The 18,283-nt window shown below is 43.2% G+C and overlaps 1 protein-coding gene across 4 annotated transcripts in view; it reads left to right on the top strand.

Annotated features, from left to right (window-relative positions):
• Positions 1-396: 396 nt before the first annotated feature.
• Positions 397-18,283, top strand: part of CBS (cystathionine beta-synthase) — a 370,635-nt gene continuing 352,748 nt past the window's right edge. For 2 of the 4 annotated variants that reach the window (XR_004539237.1, XM_033942214.1), the window contains exon 1: positions 397-553. The gene's annotated coding sequence lies outside the window, so the exon portion shown is untranslated. The remainder of the gene's footprint in view (positions 554-18,283) is intronic. The other 2 variants (XM_033942217.1, XM_033942216.1) reach the window with 2 other exon arrangements.

Consider the following 18,283-nt stretch of genomic DNA (forward strand, 5'->3'; position numbering starts at 1 on the left):
AGAAGGAAACAACAAAAGGGAGATAATTTATTTTATCTTATGGGCCGATTGCTGCGGCTATTGAAGTGTAAATCACAGCAAGGACTCCTCCTGCCTGACCCTTACAGACGCTTTTCTACTGTCAATTTTTAACCTCTGCTGGCAGCCCGCCTGTCAAGAGAGAAAATGGCCAGGCTGGTTGAAAACTGTCTAGTTTGCAGGCTTACTTTGCATTTCAAAAAAGTTGGCAACCCTACCACAAGTAAACAAGGCCAAGCGTTAGTCCGTTCTAACCCAGTCAATGGATCTGTACCAAACTGAGTTAAGTTCTGAGCATGCACGTGGAGGCGGGCCACCTGTGTCAATTTTAGTTCTGACTCTTTACCCTGCTATTGGTCCGTCTCGCACTCCTCCCCTAGCTCAACCAACCAGACGTTCGACAGCAGCTCAGCTTTCCAGTGTAAGGGTCTAGGGAGCATCTGCAGCATCAACTAATACTTTTCGGCTGGAACTGAAGCTGTGGCTGTGTTCTGTGAATACAAGGACTAAGGGAAGAGGAATCAACGTGAGGGCGGTAGGGACACAAAGCTTGGCTATGACTCTTTAGAGTGAAGCTCTATGCTAAAATGGATGTTCGGCACCTGTGATCGTTGTGGTGTTGTAATGTGCACTTTAGGTGTACTTCCAGAAGGTGTAGTGTCAGGGTGACTTTGCATTTTTAGTGCTCTATAATAGATTCTGCATTTAGCTGTTTTGGAAGAAAGTCTATTTTCAGATGCAAGACTTTGGCTCATGTTACCCACAATCAAAATGGCTAAAAAGGAAATGATGGTCGGTTGATATATGGTACAAGATTTCAGGGTGCAGTTTATTTTTAAAGCATTGTTGGATTGTAAATTGACAAGATTTTAGGTTCCATCTCCATGGGTGCCGGTAGGTGCTGACCAAACTCCTTCATTGTGTCTAGGGAGGGTAATTAGTGTTGTGACTGGCAGTGGCACCCCAAACGTTTTGAAATGTTGCCACCTATGATGCCAAAGCAGTATGCATTTTTGCTCTCCTTGATCTTAATATGAAAGCCCTGTTTACTTTAAAATGTGTCTGATTAATTTTGTTCTCATGGAGGAATAACCTTAGATTATTCCTAGCGCGGCCGGCGGTTTAGCGCGCGGTATTACTCGCGTTAAACCGCTACCGCGCCTTCGGAAAAGGGGCCCTTAGATAACTCGAAGAAGCATGTGTAAATTTCGTTGTGGCTTCCTTCTGCAGTGACAACTTGTATCTAAATACCCCCAGAACTTAAAAAAAGAAGAAGTAGAAAGCTCACTTGCTGTGTAATAAAACATTGGGCGAGGGATCGGGCAGGTGTCCTTTCCCTTCAAGCTAAGCGTTGAACATATAACTATGATTGCATTATAAGCAATCTTTGTATTTCTTTGCTTCAGGTGGAGGGCTAAAAGAAATTTCCCAATGCTTGTTTTCTGTCTGCACATCCTATTCTAAAAGCCGTTCGGGAATAAAGCAGTAGGATCATTTTTTTTTTAAAACTACAGTACTGACCTTGTGCTGCATTGGGCACGAGTAAGTTCACTTTCCATATGTTGGTGGTGGTGGACACCTGGAATGCGCTTCCAGAGGGCCTGATAGGACAGAGTACGGTTTTGGGGTTCAAGAAGGGATTAGATAATTTCCTGAAGGAAAAGGGGATAGAAGGGTATAGATAGAGGATTACTATACAGGTCCTGGATCTGATGGGCCGCCTTGTGAGCGGACTGCTGGGCATGATGGACCTCTGGTCTGACCCAGCAGAGGCACTGCTTATGTTCTTATGTATTTATTTATTCATTCAGTTTTCTATACTATTCTCCCAGGGGAGCTCAGAATGGTTTACATGAATTCATTCAGGCACTCAAGCATTTTTTCCTACCATAAACCTGGGACCATGGGAGACTTGCCCAGGGTCACAAGGAGCAGCTTGGATCTGAACTCTCAGGGTGCTGTGGCTGTAGCTATAACCCCAGTGTCACACTCCCAGATATACCCTCCTTTTACAAAAGTGCAGAAGTTTTTAGCACCAGCTGATTCGCTGAATGCTCTGCACTGCTCTGACGCTCAAAGGAACTCTGACTGTTGGAGCTGGGTAGAGCATTCAGTGTGCCTGCTGGCGCTAAAAACCTCTTCTGCGCTTTTGTAAAAAAGAAAAAAAAAAAAAAGGGGGGGGGGATAGTATGGTAAGAGATGGTAGACAAAGTTAACAAAGCTGAAAACTAATTTACCCAAACTGTTTGAATTTAGGCACCCCTTAATATTGTATATATATTCCATGTGTCATAACTGATCCAGTTGAATAACTTTTTTAAAAATACTTTTAATAGTGATCAAAATTCCTGAATGAAGAACTAAAATACCATAAAACAAAATGAACAAGTAAACAGGAGCAAATTAGAGATTTAGAGAGGTGCTTTTGATATGCCTAAATCTGAGTTTAGTCTTTTTTTAAAAATATCTAAAAATTGAACAGAAATTTTAGAAACAGAAAGGCATCCATCCAATCTACCCTCTTGCTTGCCAAACAAGAATATTACAACCATTTAACTAACTCTTAGTGCCAACCCTCGCCATCTCTTTGCCACACTTGACTCTCTACTCAAAAGTACCCTCGCTTCCTATCCCCTCCTCACTCTCCCCCCCCCCCCAGATAACAGCAGAGTTCTTCCTCGATAAGATTCACAAGATCCACCTTGAATTCTCAACCATGTCATCTCCCCCCACTCCTTCCAGCTGTCCACTCTGCCAACCTCCCTTCATCAACCCCTACCATCTTTTCCTCCTTTTCTGATGTCACGGAAGAGGAAACTGCTCACCTTTTCTACTCTTCCAAACCCACTGATCTGATTTCTATCCGCTTACTCGGAGCCATCACTCCCACTGTGATCGCTCCCATCTGTTACATCCTTAACCTTTTACTCTCTACTGCAACAGTTCCTGATATCTTTAAACATGCTGTAGTTACACCTTTCCTCAAAAAAACCCCTCACTATATCTCGCATCCCCCTCCAACTATTGCCCCATCTCCCTCCTCCCCTTCCTATCCAAACTACTTGAACGCGCTGTTGCCTGGACGTCCTTTCTTCTCATGATATTCTCAACCCACTTCAATCATGCTTCTACAGAAACCGCCCTTGCTAAAGTCTCTAACAACCTGTTCCTGGCCAAATCCAATGGTCTCTACTCTATCCTCATCCTCCTTTATCTGTCTGCTGTCTTTGACACTGTTGATCACAACTCCTCCTTGACACGCTGTCCTTGCTGGGATTCCAGGGTTCTGTTTTCTCCAGGTTTTCTTCCTATCTCTCCCATTGTACTTTCAATGTATATTACGGCGGATCCTCCTCTGCTGTCATCCCACTGTCTATCGATGTACCTCAAGGCTCTGTCCTGGTTCCTCTCCTCTTCTCCGTATATACCCACTATCTCGGTACACTGATCTCCTCCCATAGTTTTCAATATCACCTCTTTGCAGATGACTCCCAGATCTACTTCACCACAACAGATATCTCTACAGGAACTCAGGCCTGAATTTCAGCCTGCCTGTCCGACATTGCCGATTGGATGTCTGCCATTTCAAACTGAATATGGCTAAAACTGAACTCCTTATCTTTCACCTAAACTCACCTCTCGCCATTCTCTCTTTCTGTAGATAACACTCTCCTCTTCTCTCTCTCGTCATCTCTCAACTGCGGGATGTTCTTTGACTCCTCTCTCTTCTCTGCTCAGATCCAACAAACTGCTAAAAACAATTCTGTAAAGAGTTTGGATCTGAACCCAACTTACAGAAATTTAGAAATAGTTTAAAATGTTTCTTTTTTAAAGATGCCTTCAACTGACTATTCGATTCAAGTCCAGCAACTCTCAACTTCTCCCTGTCCCAATGTACTTTCCTTTTTTTGTTCCTTTTCTTAATAAATATTGTAGTTCTTCCCCCCTCCCCTTCCTATTGTGTCTTTATAGTTTAGTTTAAAAAAAAAAAAAAAAGTTAAGTATGTTAAAAATTGTTTGTCTTCCCATACGCCAGTTAATGTTTCAATTATTATTGTACAACGCTTAGTATTTCATGATAAGCGTTTAATCAAATAATTGAATAAACTTGGAACTTGAACTTGAAACTTGCACTGTTTTCCTTGCCTTTGCTAGTTCAGAGAGAAGCACATGTTGCTTGTTTACCTCTCTGGAATTGTTTCAGATCCATTTTGTTTGTGCCTTCTCTAGAGAGAGGTAAGTGTTGCCTTTTTGAAAGATTGCATACTCTGTCTTTGCCTTAGATGCACCTTAGATGCAGCTGTTGACGAAAAGTGGCCATCAGGCATTTTAAGTAATAAAGCTACCTAATTTGTATGCTCTTCTGGTCTGCCCTTCTGTCCTGCTGTATCCTGCTTTGCAGATCACCTTCCTCTCTTGTGCTATCCATTTGACTGGTATCAAATATGCAGGTTAGCTGCAATATCTGGAAGTTATGCAGCTATGGCTGATATTCAGTGCCATATCCTCATAGCTAACCCGGCAAAGTTAGGACTGCTTTTCATGTGGTCCTACTTGTTCAGTTAGCTTATTCTTAGTCAACAAGCAGGCAGCATATTCTCACATGTGGGTGACGCTATCCATGGAGCCTGGTACGGACAGTGATAAAGTGTACTGCCACTTTAAGCTTTTAACAAAGCTTTGAGACTGCCCGAACCACGCATGCGTAAGTGCCTTCTCACCCAATGCCCGCTCACAAGGATGTCAGTTTTTCATTTTCCACAGAGTGAAGATGTATCTAAACTTCATTCCAGCTTCTCTTTTTTCAATTATTTACTTATTCATTGTTTATTATTATATACTTTTAAATATAAATAAATATATATATATTAATGAATTAAGAAGTTTTGGTGTCAAGGGGCCTTCAAACAACTTTAAAACTTTTGCTCTATCCTATGATACTATTTTATTTGGTACATCTATGAGATTAAAGAGTCAAATCTCAGCAAATAACAATAAACTTTTGCTAATACTGATGGGGATTGCCATTCAACATATTACTGGAAATTGGAAGGATTATACTAAACTTAATTATACCTTTTGGTGGAATTCAGTGTCATATTTATAAAATGGAGAGAGTGCTTGCTACACAGCAAGGAAATTATAACACTTTTAAAAAGATTTGGGGGCCATTGATTACATATTCTAATGATTAGACACTTTAAACACCTTTTTATTATATAAGAATATAATTAGTGTGGGATTGGATTGTATGATATATGTTTTAATTGGTTGATTCCTAATGGAAGGGATGGTGAGGGAGGGTTTCTTTTTTATGCTTTTGATAATAATATATAAGAATGTCAAGTGATTTGTAAGAATTCTCTGAATATTATACACTTGTTGTAAGATATGAAAATGAATAAAGATTTAAAAAAACAAACACCTTTGCCCCTGCCATCAGCGTTGAAGGTTTATAGCCTTCTTTCTACTTCACTAAGGTCTCGTCCTGGCTGGCTGGCCGGCCCTGACTCTGAGGCTATATCAACAAATATAAAAGAGAGAAAAAGAAGAGAAAAACAATAACAGCAAACTAGAATGTTTTCTTCCTGTCTTTTAGAAATAATAGGCCTGGAGTTGGATTTCCAGCGACTTGGACCTATTGGTGCCAATGGACATTGGCATTGAATAGTGTTGGTGGCATATCTGACATTGAGTCTATTTGATGCATGCCTTTCATCGATGCCATCGTAGTAGACATAAACTTCGAATAGCGTCATTGGCATATATAGCATCGAGTCTATTTGATGCATGCCTCTCGTCGACGCCATCGTTCTTCGATGAAGGCTGTCATTTCTGAAGTGCATCGCCTATTGAGGCAACCATGCTTTGACACCTGCTGCACCTTCTGACCTGCTAGCAGCATACAGTACCAGTGCCTTCTCTTCAGACATCAAGACCAGAATTGTAAACATTTCAACATCAAGTCTCTCGCTGCATACCTTTCATCGATGTTGTCATTCTTAATGCAGGCTGTCAGTTCTGGAGTGTGCTGCCTCTTCAGGTATTACCACTTAGACACTTTGCTGCACATATGGTACTGACTTGATATCATATGGTACCGGTACATCTATTCGTTTTCTTCAGTGACTAAGGAGATTCACTGAGTTAGCCTCTACAGCATCATCGGTGTGAGGATCATCTGAAGGAGTTCAAGATGAATATCGATTGCATTTTCAAGTTGCATGTGACAACGATGCTAACATTGAATCCTTTGGTACTGGCCATGCTGAATATAGCACATAAAGACCATGGGTACCAACTCCAGTTTTTTCATCAAAGCATTGATGAACATCGATGTTTCAAGCATCGATCCAGTGCTGCAGACTGGCTACCCTACTTGGCCTGCTCTTACCATCAGAAGCTACCTATGATCAGGCCTGGCTAGTACCTGGATAGCAGACCACCTGACACTGGTATACCAGGTTCTGTAATCTCATGTTGGGCAGCAGTGACAACAGTAGAGTCACACTCTGCTCAGGAAAAGGCAATGGCAAATCACTTCTGTACCCAATAGTGAAACATTACAAGGTGGATTCCTTACTGTGCATGTTGCCATGAGTCAGTGGCTGACTCATTGTCCTTTTGATTGACTGTGCTTGTTGCCATGAGTCAGTGGCTGATTCAGTGTCCTTTTAATTGAAAGAGTTCTTCTCGACACTTCTCAAACGAAAACTTCTTAGATATTGGCTATAGCTTCTGACCTGTCTTCACATATTTCTGAAAGCACTGAGTATGAGTCTGTTATTTGTTCCAGGATCCTCTGAGCTCCCATTAAGTTCCTCTCCTCCTCCTTATTTCCTTCAGTATGTCAAGCACAGCATGTCTACCTCTCCATTGGACAGATACTGAACCTAGAGCACAGACCCTTGATCCTTTCAATTACAATGAGCTTACTCTTCTTCAGGATGCACTCTTTTAAGAACTGGAAGACTACTGTCTCTTGCTGTTACTTCCAATAATCTTTGACTTTCAATTGAAAGTTTCTGGATTTTCAGCTGAATGTTCTGATCTTCCTGAACTGGATCATCGATTTCTCCATAATCTATACTTGATGTGCATACTTGCATTCACAGCACCAATAAATACTATTGCAGAGATCCATCATGGGTGTAGAACCTGTTAGGTGGTATTCTCCCCCCACCTTTTTTTGTGCATTATAACCATGAACTAAATAAGACATGTTTTTTCTGCATGTTTTGCAGCCTAATGAAACAACTCTTCTCTTTGTTACTCCATCACGCTTACACCATACAAACTATAAAATGCTTGAGATGGATTGTCTGTCCCATCCATTATAACAGCTTTGTTTATTACATTACCAGGATTCTGATGGAGGAATCTGGGTGTAGCACCTGTTAAGTTGGCTCCCCTCCTACTTTTTTTCCATTGCCAGAGAGATCTCGCGTGGATCGCCTTCCTTTTCTTGACTGGCTGTTTCATCCATATCCTCTGCTGAGGCTTAAAGATGGCGAATACTATACATGATCACTGATTGGGTTCCCTCTTCAGGATCAACCAGGTTCTTCAACACAGCATCTACCATTGTACCATTAATAGTACTACAGTACTATTCTTTTCGAGTATCTTACCCTACTACCCATTTAGTAATGGCAAATGGACAGTGTCAAAATCAACTTTCATCTCCATCTCCTTCTTTATTCTGAAGACCTTGGAGACTTGGGATTGACTGTAGGGGAGGAGGAGGAGACCAGTACACATTCTATTTGGGATGGTTTTGCTTTTATAAGCTTTTCCTAGTCCATTTCTGGGACATTTACTACAGCTGGCTAGACTATGAACAGGTTAATACTCTTATCTTTAGATAAGAGCATTATTGTTTTCTACCTGTTCTACTGCTATGGAGTATACTTAAGAACAAACAAAAACAATACTGCAGGAAGATATACAGGAATTTATTAAAATGACAAAAATATTAAACCAAAATGCACAAACTGCATAAAAGCAACTGGTCCCAATATCCCTGTGAGACGGACCCAACACGGTCCATGTTTCGAAGAAACACTCTTTTGTCAGGGGATAATAGTATGAGTAGGTATAAGACATGAACACATGAATATTGAATATAGAAAATAGGACACAAGAGACGAGTGCATGTCTGAGTTGTAAGAAGGAGGTGGGTACACCGGACCATTTTTTGTTTTATTGCCGCTGGTTCAAACATTCTGGCAAGAAGTTTGAAATAAAATATAATATATATATTGGAAATTTGTATATCTTCCTCATATGGGGCGGTGATATGTGGAACACACACTACTTCAGCGACACTTTTTTTTCTTTTTTTAATAATTAAAAGCTTTTATTGAATAAGATAATAAACGCACAGCCATCATCAAACAAGAGCAATACAGAGGCACAGTAAATCCAGAAAGGGGCATGCCCCCAATACAAAAACCAGAACAGATGAATAAACAGGTCAACCCAGACTGAAGAACCACAAAAAAGAAACAGCAATTCCACCCCACCCCCCTTGTGACAGATCTCAGACCCCAAATGAGCAAATCCCAGCAGAGCAAAAAACAAGCATCCCACACAGCAATAAGAAAACATCCCCAAGGGCGTCCACCAATCCCAGTCCCCCTACCCACAGTTAAGTATATAGGCAAAAATTGTGCCAAATATGTGTATAACCACGGCGCCTTCCATGTTGGAGAGCAGTTAGATTATGCATCAGCTGCCACTGTTGTAACCGCTATACCACCAATGACCAAGTAAGAGAAGCCGGCTGGTTCCATTGGGAGGCTAATACCAACCTGGCAGCAGTGATAGCCAATTTACAAAAAGTGGATTCTCCCCTCTCCATATCCAGCTCCTGCCAGAACAATAAGGCATGACGTCAATCAGCAGGCACCCTTTTCCCCAAAATGCAGGATAGTTCTCCAAAAACCCTATATCCTCCCACAAGTCCACCACATATGCAAATAAGTACCCACCTCCCCACAACCTCTCCAACACAGATCCTCCCCCCAGCTTAGCCAACAGTTTAGGAGTGTAATTCCATCTAAATAGCACCTTATATCCATTTTCAACTATCAAAGCCACAATACCAGAGGACAACACCTTCCGCCAGATAATCTCCTAAAACTTCCAGGGTATTGCAGATTCCTAATCGCCCTCCCAGGCCTTCATATAGGGTAAGACCGCAGCTCCCCAAGCATTAAGGTACTTATAGATCTCCGACAAAGCCCCCTTCAGAGAACCGGTTCCAATAACAATTCAAAGGGCGTCTTACCCCCCCCCCCCCCCCGCCAAATCCCTCAAAAATCCCAATGTGTGAATATAATGAACCACCTGCAAATAGGGGAACAGATTCCTTGGCAGAAGGCCATAAGGGACTGGAGGTCCCCAAATGGTCGAACCCTCCTCAGGTCCAGATCACAGAACTGACCCACACAAACCAACCCCTGGGCCTCCTACCGTGCAAACACCCCATCCCCCCATCCTGGTACAAATTCAAAATTATAGCGCAAGGGAGTAAACCACAAATAATGCCGCCCCTGCAACAGTACCTTCCGCATCGCTCTCCAAACCTGTAAGGAGGTCCCCACAGAAGACAAGCTCCAACTAACCCCTACCCTCCCGGGAAGCCACGGAAAATGCAATAGCGGGACCCCTCTCACCAAAGCCTGCTTAAGTTCCACCCATGATTTTAGGACTTGGGTCTGCCACTCCAAAAGAGCCCACAATTGAATGGCTGATAGTATTTCAACACACATTAGGAACTGCCAATCCCCCCTCCCGTTTATTCAAGTAAAGCACCCGCTGCCCCACTTGTGGGCATCTACCAGCCCAAATAAACCAAAGGAGACTACGCTGCACCCCTTCCAAAACTCTCCTACTGACCCATACCGGAAGAACCTGAAATAAAAACAGAAGCCTCAGTAACACCATCATTTTGACAACCTCCACCCGCCCCAACCAAGAAAAGTACTATCCTCCCCAACACTCCAAATCCATCTTAATGCGGCAAAATAAGGGGGGATAGTTAAGATCATACAGACTCGTTCCCGGAGGGCCAAAAAATACTCCCAGATACCGCATAGAACTTGTGACCCACCTAAAGGAGAATCGTTGACGAACCCTCTCTGCCCGTTCCACATACAGATTCACATTTAATAACTCGGATTTCCCTACATTGACACGAAAACCAGAAACAGCCCCACACTCCTTCAGTTCAAATAATACAGCCTGCAAAGAGGCTTCTGGATCTTCTAGCGTGAACAACATGTCATCCTCAAACAAGTTCATCTTATATTCCCCAAGAGGGGTAGCAATACCCCGAATGGTCGGATTACTACAAACTCGCTGCGCTAGGGGCTCCACCACCAATGCATATAAAATAGAAGAGAGAGGATACCCCTGCCGGCTACCTCGGGATAAAGAAAAGGTATCCGAATAGCCCCCATTAACTTTGACACAACCTACCGGATTAATATAAAGAATGCAAATCTACTCCCTCATCCGCGGACCCAATCCAACCGATTCCAACACCTGAAACAGAAAGGGCCACGGTACTCTGTCAAAGGCCTCAACATCGATGGAAAGGAAGAGGGCCTCCCTATTACCCTGCCGGGCCTGTTCCAAAAGATTATAAACCGCCAAACGTCCCCCACCTACTAACCCACCACGAATCCCGACTGATCTGTATGAATCAGGCGTGGAATCCAACTCATCAAGCAGTCTGACAGAACTCGCATAAAGATCTTGGTATCCAAACCCAATAAAGAAATCAGATGATAAGACACACATTGCATAAGATTGTTCCCCTCTTTAGGTAAGATCGTGACCCCCGCCAGACGCATGGAAAAGGGGAGCTGACAACCCTCTTCCATAGAATTCAGGAAATGCAACAAGGGAGGTAACAAGAGGTCCTGAAAACGTTTATAATAATGAATAGTAAAGCCATCCAACCATGGAGACTTCCCCACATGCATCGTCTGTAAGGCCCCCCTAGCCTCCAACACGGTGAGTGGTCTATGAAGCTGACCCACATCATCCTCCGCAATTTGAGGCAGCGAAGCGGAAGCCAAATAGCTTTCCTGCTCCAGTGGTGTCCCCTCTGCTTCTGGGGTATACAATTGTGTATAATACTCCACAAAGTGGCCCTAATAGCATCTTCCTGGTGTAAAATTACCCCCGACGGTGCCCAAATAGACAAAATATGATTCCTCGTTTGGAGTGCCTTATTGGAAAACTCTAAATACTTCTGTTGCAACAGCTGTAAGTTGAAGCGCAAGCGCTCCATCTCATAGGCCTGCAGGTCACTATGAGCCTGTTGGAGTCTCTTGCCTACCTCCACATTCCAGGGCTGATGTTTATGCATCCCCTCCAATTGCCCTATTTGACCCACCAAAGCACGGACTTCTTCCCTCCTATGCTTCTGCCTGGTGGAGGCCATCGCAATCAGCTTACCCTTCAGGGTTGCTTTCAACCCTTCCCAGACGGCCTCTGGCGAGGCTCCACACTCCAAATTGTCATCTAAGTACGCCCGTATCCAGTCCTCAACTTGAGCCGTCACCTCCGGGTCATCTTGAACACTGTCATTAAAATGCCATTATTTTCTACCCGTGCTACCCACGACTCCAGTCAGCTGCAACCAGATAGGGGTGTGATCAGACCATGTTATTTGTTCAATACCAGCCTTGTCCACCCTCTGAAGAATGCCAAGCTCCACAAAAATATAGTCAATCCTCGAATATGAAGCATGAACTTGCGAAAAATGCGTATAATCTCTGCTCAACAGGTATCGCCAGCGCCACCCATCCTTCACATTCAAAGCTTTAAGTGCATCCCTCATCATTTTCCTGTCTCTCTTCTCAAAGCTCCTGGTGCTTCCTGAGTTATCCAAATGCAGAGTCATAGTAAGATTAAAATCCCCTCCCAGAAGTAAAGTCTCCCCATTAAACTGTGGGATCCGAGGCACCAACTCCCCAAGGAAGTCCCCCTGGCCTTCATTAGGGGCATAAATATTAACCAGAGAATACAAACTACCTTTTATCAAGGCCTCCACCATGATATACCTACCCTGCGGATCCCGAACCACTCGCTGAACCTCGCAGCGCACGCCCTTACCAATAAGGATCCCCACCCCACTTTCTTAGAGTGGCTCACCCTAGATGCCCAAAATGTCAAAGGAAACCGATGGTCTCGGATAAAGTTCTCATGGGATTTCAACAAATGGGTTTCCTGAACAAAAGAGACCACTGCTTTCAGTCTAGTCAGTTCCCTAAAAAATGCTTTCCTCTTATATGGGGAATTGAGCCCAGGATGTTGTATGAAATTACCTTAAGCTCTGCCATGGCAACATGTGTACAATCAACACCCACCCAACCCATCCTCCAAACCCTCCTACAGGCCAGTCCCCACAAACCCTCATCCCCATAGTGGGATCCACCAGACCTCCCACCAACATACAAGGAAGTAAACAGTCCCCAACGCCCTTGACACAGCCAGAAAAATTAAAACAAGACAGTTTCCCAAATATACCAAACCTGCCCTACCGGCAACCACCCCTCCTCCCCCACTTCTTACAACAAACCCCATACCACAGAAGATTCCAGAATCCCCCATCCCTCCTCAAACACACACCAACCATCATCCAGCACACACAGTAGCTCAACCCAAAGAATCTCTCCACTCCCTCTCGAGAACTCTCCAAAACATACAATCCAAGCAACCTAATACAGCAAAGGCTCCTCAGCAATTGCCCCAACAGGCACACACTACACTCCGACCATAACACTCAAAATCAAGGGTTACCACTTCAAAGGGATAGGTCCAACAATATCTCAGATTGTTACGTTGAAGAGCTTTAGTGACCTCTTTAAACGAGCGTGCTTTTGGAGTGTGCTAGCCTCCAAATCTTGATAGAATTCCAGGCGGTGGCCCTCCCAGGTCATGGTGCCTATGTCTCTAGCCCTTCGCAAGGCCCACTCCTTAAGCACGAAGCTCTGAAGGCAGATGACAAGATCCTTAGGCTGATCATTCACCCGGGGCCCCAGCGCTCATCCTACAGCAGCCAACACAATAGTTTGTGAACCGTGGCCTGGGCATCCTTGTATTCCGCCACCTTCATGGTTGTTTCTCCAGGTATGGTTTTCAAGGTCCTCCATTTTGTCCAGTAAAAGTTGGTGTTCCTCAGCCACATTCTCCAATTTCCACTGCACCTCAGTTACAATCTCCTCACAGGCATCCAATCTGGTTTCCGTCGCCTCCACCCGTGTGCCCACTTCGATCAGGTCGGAGCACAAGTCTTGCACAGCTTTCCCTACCTGAACAGCCACCGACAAGATCTCAGTCTTCATCTCTTGAATCCATCGCTGCATGTCAGCTTTTGTCAGCTGCTCAGGGTAGCCATTAGTCCTTATGTATCCTGCCATATTTGTACCATTAGTTCATATGTATTATGCCATTAGTCCTTAAGTACCATTAATCCTTATGTATCATGCCATATTTGTACCTGTCATTATTATTATTTTTACCTCACATGGTTGTAAATGCACCGTTATATATGGATTTCAATTTATCATGTCTTACTTTCATTGCCTTTAGTGTTTATGAGTGTGAACATTCAGCTTGCTCTTTAATTATTGGTTTATATATATAATCCATTCACATCTTTGTTTCATTCATTTCATGGGTGTATTATATTTCATCGTGACCATGCTTTACATATATTATATCATTTAACTTTAAAATTACAATATGAAATGATTTGTCTAGTAATTTGATAACTAAGATTGTCCTGCTGTCTTAGAACTGTCATTTTATTGTTTTTTTAACTGCATTATTCTATGTGTTCATGTCCTATTATGGTTCTTCATGTTTGAATACAATGTCTTTTTTATATAGTTTAAAGACAATAGACTGTTTTCAGTCCAATTCTTTATATGTGAGTTTGCAAACCATTGGTATGTATAATGTATTCTCGTCATTACATTGTGTCGCATATCTCTTCATGTTTTCAAAATCAGACACACACTATGGTTTCTTCATTCTATTAACTTTTCATTCTTATGGCTTCTCTTAGGCACTTTATAGATTTCTGTGCTTAAGCTTATACTCTAATACACACTATGACACTTTTTCTTCTCGGCCTTTTTTGGCACATTTTTTCCTCTCATGTCTCTTGTCGATGTTTCAAGCCTCTGTATATAGCATGATCACACTTGGCTCACTTGTTTTATCTTGCAGTCAAGTATAGACACTAATATGCATGCTCCAGATTGTCATCACAGTCACTTCTTATCTTTATCATTATTTATCATTACCTCTTCCTTTTAAGACCCCTGAGGAAGGCGAGTTTGCCGAAACACGGACCGTGTAGGGTCCGGTTGGATTTTTATCACAGTATATTTTATCATTGTACTTTTTTAATTGAATTTTCATGGTTTTATATGTCGGTGTTTAATAAATTATCTCCAGAACATCTGTATCCACAGTTTTTGTTTTTGTTTTCAACGGTGGATTGTTTTCACTGTGGATCATTGGGTCTCCCCATTTTTCTTGATTGTATGAATGACCTGCTAGATAAATGGGTGGGTGGTAGGGTGGGGTTTAGGTAAGGGAGGGATGGGTGGATAGATAATTGATGTGTTTTTGTTAAGATTTTCCTAATGTACATATACATATGTAATGATCTATTTGTGAATTGCATTATTCTGTAAGATGTTAAAATTTAATAAAGATTGAACTAAAAAAAAAAAAAGAGTGCACGTCTGTACCATTGCTCAGTGGTCACATGCAGGACTTTGTAAACCGACCCTGATCCAAATTCAGTTTTCAGCTCTATTACCGGTTCCAAGTCCCTACCCCGCTGATGTGTTGTATCTTTCTCTATTGAAGTCACCTTCGTGCCTGACCTTCCATTTTTCTTAGTGGCCTACAAGACCCAACAGGGCTCCCTTCCAGTAGCACAAATCAAAATTTCTGCTGGTGACTATGGTATGCTGAACTTCAAAGGATTTCCAATCAAAATCTATCTCAGTTATTTGACAACGCTACCGTTCACATCCTGTGATGTTGGTTTTGTAGCTTGCTGCAACCACACCAAGTTACATTCCACTTATTTCTTTTACTTAGGAACTCTGTGCGATCTACAGTTGCTTCTATGCACTTCCTTTTTAGTGTTCCAAAGTTGACTGTGCATCTCTTGTGTGCTACTATTATTTTCATTTCTCCACGACAAAATGTCTGCTTTCTTCCACTCCTAGTATCCATCACATGTTTCCAGCTGGAATTAAAGTTTCCAGCAGTACGTGCTTTCCATGGTTTATCTGTCTATTATTGTTTTCTTAAGACTCATTCTCATTCTGGAGAAATGGCTCTTCATACTCTCGTTTCCAATGAGCCTGGGCTTCCTTCTTGCAGATAATTCAGCCACAAAGAGCATCTCTTCAACTTTTCATCTCCTTTGATCCTAATAAGCTGGGATGTCCTGTATCCAAGAAAACTATATCTACAGGGTTAGCAGTTTGTATCGTTTTCTCTTATGCTCATGCTGGGCTGCAACTGGGAGTTGCATCACAGCCCACAAGATCCCAGCTATGGCAGCTTTTCTTGCTTTCCTACGCTCAACTCCTGTTGATTAAATATGTAAAGCTGCTATTTGGGCCTCAGTTCATACATTCACATCTCACTACTGTCTGGAATTCAATTCCAGAAGGGATGGTCACTTTGGCCAAGCAGTATTGTAAAAAATAATTTTAATGGCCAACACTCCCTCCATCCCATTCTAGTAAGCTAGGGAGTCCCACATGTGAGAATATGCTGCCTGCTTGTTCTGGGATAAAGCACAGTTACTGTAACAGGTGTTATCCAGGGACAGTAGGCAGATATTCTCACAACCCACCCACCCACCTCCCCTGGTTGGCTTCTTAGCTTGCTTATGGAACTGAGGAGCCACAAGTCTGCGTCGGGCAGGAAGGCATTTGCACATGCGTGGTATGGGCAGTTTGCAAACTTTCTTAAGTTTTTAAAGTGGTGATGCACTTTTAAAGCTGTCCATAGCTAGGCTCTGTAGATGATGTCATCCACTTGTGAGAATATCTGCCTGCTGTCCCTGGATAACACTTGTTATGGTAAGTAACTGTGCTTTACTTATCGTAGAAGGTGTTATCCAGAAACATTAGGCAAATATTCTCACAACCCGCACACCTCCCCTAGTTGGCTTCTTAACTTAGATATAGAACAGCATTGAGCAGGCATTGAGCGGGAAGGCACTCGTGCATGCACAATGCGAGCAGTCTCAATGCTTTGTTAAAATCTTAAAGTGACAGTATACTTTACCACTGTCCGTACTGGGCTCTGTGGATGATGTCACTCACATGTGAGAATATCTGCCTACTTTCTCTGGATAACACCTATTACCCCCTCTTCTACAAAGCCACGCAGGAACAGTCTCAAAGCCCTTTAAATCTCTATGGGCTTCAGGGCTGTTACCGTGCGGCAGCCGCTAGTGTGGCTTTGTATAAGAGGGGGTTATGGTAAGTAACTGCTTTTTCAAGCACTGGCACTAAATATCATCTGTGCCTACATAATGTCTACTGCCCTGATTCTGTCCCCAGACCATTCCTTAACTGGCCAGTTTCACTGTGATAGATTAGAGCTGATATTCAAAGGCACTGCCTGATGAAGTGCTACTGAATTTCAGCAAACAGCCAACTGAAGTGGGGTTAATTGAGCAGGAAACATTTTTGAATATCGATTCCTAAATTTTTCACATAGAGAACTATGATACTTGGATAACTTTGCTAAACATATGGATGTCTATTTTTTAGGCAGCTAATCACAGGTGGAATGCTCCTTCTTCCCTCAAATTTTATGTATTTGATAGATCTGTGGCACATGGATTACAAACCTTTGTCACATATTTAGGTGCTTTCTTGTTTTTACATGACAGATTTAAAAAAATTCTGCTCTGTTAAACTCTAGATCAATCATAAACAGAGCATGGATTTGTCCCTATGAGCCTTCATTTATAATTACCTAGGGAATTTCCACCTATTTTTATAACACCTCCTTTGCTGCTTTACTGCAACTCTTCAGAAGGAAAGACTTGCTTTATACTTCATGGACCTACCAAAACTCCAATGTTTGTGGGTGTTCTGTACTCCCTATTCTTTCCCTCCAACCTCCCTCCTCTTTTTCCTCTGCACTCACTTTCCCACCCTCCCTTAAGCAAGTCCATTGTCTAGGGCGGGGGTCGGCAACCCACGGCTCCAGAGCCGCATGCTGCTCTTTTCCACCTTTGCCGCGGCTCCAGTAGTGTGTCATGCAGGCATTTAGCTTACAAGTCCGGCGTCGCGGCGGGAAATAGCCATGCTGAGCAGTGAGCTCAGCATGTACACAGATGAAAGCCTTGCTTGCTGATTGGTCCGGCGGCCGCCGGACCAATCAGCAAGCAAGGCTTTCATCTGTGTACGTGCTGAGCTCACTGCTCAGCATGGCTATTTCCTGCCGCGACGCCGGACTTGTAAGCTGCATGCCTGCATCGCCAGAATTTAGGTAGGCTGTTTTCATCCCCGTGGGAGTCCCGTGGGCCAGGGGGCGTCCCCGTGGGAGTCCCATGGGCCAGGGGGAACAGGGAAACAGAAAGAAAAAGTTGAGGGAGAGAATGAGGTCTGGAGGAGAGGAAACATACAGGAGGCTGAAAGAAAGGAAGCACATGGACACAAAGAAGGGTGATGCTGGAAAATAGGTGGAATGGTAATTCTGACAAACACAGAAGGGAAATGCTGGATCAAGGAGAGATGGGGCTCAGGCTGGATGGAATGAGGAGAAATGCCTTGTTGGCCCGGAACTTCCTCTCCTACGTCAGAATTGACGTCAGGGAGCGGAATGCTGGTCAGCGCGACGCTTCTGCAGGGAAAGCTTGGGACGGCGGTGGCTTGGGGGCTATTCCCCGATGGCGGTGGCAGCAAACCGAGTGGCTTGGGGGAGGGCACGGAGAAAGAAAGAAAGGGGGCTGACAGGGAGACAGAAAGAAGGCGGAACAGGGAGACAGAAAGAAAAAGTTGGGGGAGAGAATGAGGTCTGGAGGAAGAAAGATTGGATGCACAGTCAGAAGAAGAAAGTGCAACCAGAGACTCATGAAATCACCAAACAGCAAAGGTAGGAAAAATGATTTTATTTTCAATTTAGTGATCCTGTATATAGCATTAAGATAAGAAACAATATATGCAGTGTTAGATTTGTTTTATAATGG

This window comes from Geotrypetes seraphini, chromosome 4, assembly GCF_902459505.1.
Source record: "Geotrypetes seraphini chromosome 4, aGeoSer1.1, whole genome shotgun sequence".
In the NCBI taxonomy this organism is placed as follows: Eukaryota; Metazoa; Chordata; class Amphibia; order Gymnophiona; family Dermophiidae; genus Geotrypetes; species Geotrypetes seraphini.